This window comes from Marmota monax, unplaced genomic scaffold (assembly GCF_021218885.2).
Source record: "Marmota monax isolate L192 unplaced genomic scaffold, Marmota_monax_Labrador192_F-V1.1 WCK01_AAM20220418_F8-fsc00083, whole genome shotgun sequence".
In the NCBI taxonomy this organism is placed as follows: Eukaryota; Metazoa; Chordata; class Mammalia; order Rodentia; family Sciuridae; genus Marmota; species Marmota monax.
This window is the reverse complement of record NW_026692848.1, coordinates 7,725,501-7,729,955: the sequence shown is the minus strand read 5'-3', so window position 1 is coordinate 7,729,955 and position 4,455 is coordinate 7,725,501.

Sequence of the window (4,455 nt, the reverse complement as noted above, 5' to 3'; positions counted from 1 at the left end):
CAAAACAATAACACATTGTTTTTTGAATTGGTCACCCATTCTTTCCCTCTTCCTCAGGGGCGAGCAATTTCACTTACCTCCAAGCTTCAGAAGTTCCCCGTACGAGCTGCCAAATGCCACAGTCTGGCTGGGCACAAATGCCGCAGTCTGGCTGGGCACAAAATCACGAGCCACCACACAGCTTGTAGATTCAAACAGCAACTCTTTATTCCCGAACTCACACCAGCCGTCTACAATCACGTTCTGGGGAAATCCACATTCTCTGCCCAAATCCACCTCCACTCATTTGTGCCCAGCCAGACTGCGGCAGGTTCGATCTTCAGTATCACATAAATAAAAAAAGGTATTGTGTCCAATAAAAATTAAAAAGTATTTTAAAAAATTTATTTGAGCAGTTGATTTTAAAAAGAAAAGATAATAATAGCTTTACTTAAAGAATCCTTTAATTTTTCAACAGGTTAGTGTTAGAGCTGCCCCTTTAGAGTGTTGCCATTAGAGCTCCCTCAGTAATATCCCCCTCAAAGCTGGTAGTTAAACTATGATTCCAAGAATTGAGACACTGTTAGTCTTCCTTCATTTTTCAGTAAAAAGAATTGTACCTGAACCAGAGATGCCAACTCAAGCAGTCTTAATGACAGCTGTGCCAAATACTTAAAAAGTTGGGCACAATCACGTGAAATGGCAATGGAATAACCAAAAAACTACAATTATGCAGATTTTAAATATATAGCTAAAGACACAGATTAATTTAATGGATTTAGTTAAGTACTGTCTCTTAGAAGTAATTTGGTGGTTAGGAGCAAAGCTCAATGGTAGAGTGCTGGCCTGGCAGGCTCTAGGCTGGTGTTATCCACAGCACTGGCAAAAATGTCAAATTTGGCCTACCAATTTCTGGGCAAGAGGAATAAAAACATTTCACAAGCCAGGTGTAGTGGTGCACACCTGTATGTAACCCCAGCAACTCAGGCTGAGGCAGGAGGAGTGCAAGTTCAAAGCCAGCCTTGGCCTTAGCAAGGCCTCAGCAATTTAGTGAGACTGTCTCAAAAAGGGCTGGGAATATAGCTTAGTGGTAAAGTGCCCCCGAGTTCATTTCCCAGTAAAAGAAAAGAAAACAAAACAAAACAAAACAAGTCTTGCCTTGAAGGATGGACCAATTGACATATTCACATAAAGTAGTGAATGCCTCTATGCTACTACAGGGAAGATTTCAAGAACATCTGTTTTGTTAGTACTTGTTACTTAGAGCTCCATTGATGAGCTTGGCTTCTCAGCTGTTATGTGGCTGACCACTTCCGAGATACTTTTACAGAATTATGGAAAGTTATCCTGACAGTTTTGTCTCTCAGATGTTCCCCATTTCTCACACGAATAGCTCTTTATTCTCTGTACTCCATCATTATTCACTACTCTTCTATGATGATGCTGTCTTGGGTATTCATCTGTTTCCGTGGCTATAATGAATAGTTTTTAGCCCTGAAGAAAGTAATTATCTCTGATCTGGACCTATTATGGGGCAGTTGTGATGAGGCAGTGTGGAGCTACCCTTAGTGGTACAGAGCACACTGCCAACCTCCATCCTACGCAAATCCACTGGGGATTCACCACTCCTCACATGAATACCAATTTGCTAATTGGTAAGTTGGTGAATTCTGCTTTGTATCTAAAACCTGACTTGGACCCTTGCAACTGTTTATGAAGCAATCAAGAATGGTTTCAAAGCCTCTACAGGACAAACCAGCTCTGTAATACCAGTAAAATGGTGGCTACTTATAAGCACTTGGAAATTATGATGGTTACCCACCCACTTCCTCTGCTAAGCAGCCCAGGTAACATGATTCTAGATCTAACTTAAGACTTTTTTTCTCTTCTTTCTTCCTCAATATTCTTAGCCCCCATCTGGCCCATACATACTTTTTAGTCAATATTGAGGATTTCCTGGAAGACAGCTGCTGCATGCCACTCAACAAAAAGTTACCTTCTCAAGATTTCCTCCTAAGCCGGTTCTAGATAGAGCCTCCAGGCAGGAGACAAGTGAATATATTCTTGTCTCCAGAAGAATATATTCATATTTAATGCTCCTGATGTGCTAGGAGCTATATAACAAGGTCATGATGCAGATATTATAGTCTAGTAGAGGAGACAAATGAAATTAGGAATTATATATGGTAAATGAAAGGTAAGGTGAGGTATAAGACACTAGGGGGTGGAAGTGGGAGGTCACCAAATACAGGAAATTGGAAGCTTTCCTGAAGTAAGTGTAGTTCAAAGGGTGTAGATTTCTGGTTTCGTAACAGAAGATAGTTGTTAGACTGCTCAGTGAGATTTTAAATAGAGAAGAAACAAAGGTGGGAAGAGTTAGATATGATTTTGGCTTAATTGTGTTAAATCTGATGTGCTTATGGGAAACTTAAGTAGAGAAGACCAGTCGGCTCAAGAGACAAGGAGGTTGGATAGGACTTCACAGCTGTCAACATCAGGTGGTAACTGAAGCCATGCAGTTGCCTGTTAGTAAGGGAACGAATGCAAAGTAGGAACCTTGGGAATTATGTTAAGGGGCAGCAGAGCAAAACCACAAAGGAGAGTGAAGACTGGCCAGAGTTAAGAGGAAAATATGCTAGAATAAATCTGAAACCAGGGGAAAGTTCTTTGAATTCCTTGGACTCTCATATGCTTGGGGATAGGGAACAGCTTCTGGATTATCAGAAAGCAGGGAATTGCAGTGCACTGCTGATCCCATCACTACCCCAGACCCTAAGGATTTCTTTCAAAGGAAATACCACTATTCAATTTTTTCCCTCTCAGGGACCTACACTGCAATTATCTGCTCTGCATTATTTGACCCATTACATCTCTGCAAATCTTAAAGTAGGTTCCCAATACCTAATGATTTTTTTTTCAGTCTACTTTGAAGTTCAGGAAGATTCTTTCTCCAGACTTGTAAACAGCTTTTCCCTCCACAATCTTGTGACACGTTCTCTTGTTCCATTATATAGTGTTCTCAACCAACTGCAGAGCTTGCCTAGAACCCCTTTCCTTCCTAGTGTTACCGCTGTTGACCGGTGACGAGTCCTTGCTTCCCCAGTGTTGAAGAATAACACCAAAGAAGCACGCCGAGGCAAGGTCAGAGTAGAAATTAGAAGTTTATTAAAGGACAGCAGAAAAGACTTCTCCCGGAGGAAGAAGGGTACCCAAGAGGTGGAATCCGTGGAAGGGATGTTGTCTCCCCTTTTTATAGTTCTTTCAGTGATGGAATGTAGGTGGGAAGGCCCGAGGGGTGGGACACAGGTGGGCCAAAGAAGTAATCTGGTCAGGAAGGACTTCTGAGTCAGCACCTTTTTGCTGGGGGCTGTTCATTAACATTTCTTTGAGGTGGACTTTGGCCTAGGGCCTTTTCCATGAGTTGTCCTGTGTTTTCCCTGAGTCATTCTCCGCATGGTCTCCATTTTAGATTTCACTCGATATTAGACCCGATTTATCTAACTACACTGACTACCTAACTTTAAATCTGGCTTCACTAGCATAGTAGATTCTGCCTTGCTGAGAACATGGGAGTTCTCTGCAGGCAAGCCAGCAAGCAAACAGGATGGGTATTCTTTCAGAACAGTGGAAGCCCCACAGCTGGCCTGCAGAGGTATTTCCAGGAGGAAAGAGCTGAAGCTGGCACTAGGGCACTGAGGTTCTGGGGCTGGGGTTGTGGGGTTGTGCTCAATGGTAGAGCACTTGCCTAGCATGCATGAAGCACTGGGTTCGATCCTCAGCACCTCATACAAACAAAGGTTCATCAATATCTAAAAAAAAAAAAAAAAAAAAAAAAAGCTAGGAGATTCTGATTTGGGCCCAAAACGGTATAGAAAGAGTTTGAAACAGAAGTGACCCCGCTTAATACACACACCCTTTGCCTTTCATCATCCAAACTATCAACTATCCATCAAGGGAAATTCTGATTGTCAGACAGGAGGACAGTCCAGTTCCTTACCTTCTAGAAGAGGCCGGTAGTGCGGGCCCACCAAAGGCAAGGTGAGTCCTCCAGGTCGCGCCAAAGAACCCATGTAGTGCCCAGAGAGAACGAAGGGTTACTGGCGACCAGGCAAAATGTGGAGGAACTTTGGAAGACACTGGGGGCAAAAGGATACCCAGGAGTTGTCCCCAGTCCTACGGGTGGCAAGATTTGGGATTAAGTCTTGGGCTGACGACAGATACTCTTTTGTTAACTCCATTCTCTAGTTCTGAAAAACTCTCGGAGGTCCACATAAAGATTCAAGGTGTGTCCGTGCGCATCCGCAGACCCGGACCCCGCGCCCTGGCCCCGGCCCTCCAACGCCTCGCCTGGTCTCGGTGCCCATCTCCTGAAAGCCCGGCACCTACCACACCGCGCGCTCTGCAGCCACCCCGGCCGCCCGGGCTCGCGCCTGCGCAGAGCGCACCACGCGGAGGCGGCGGGGGCGGGGCTGCCAC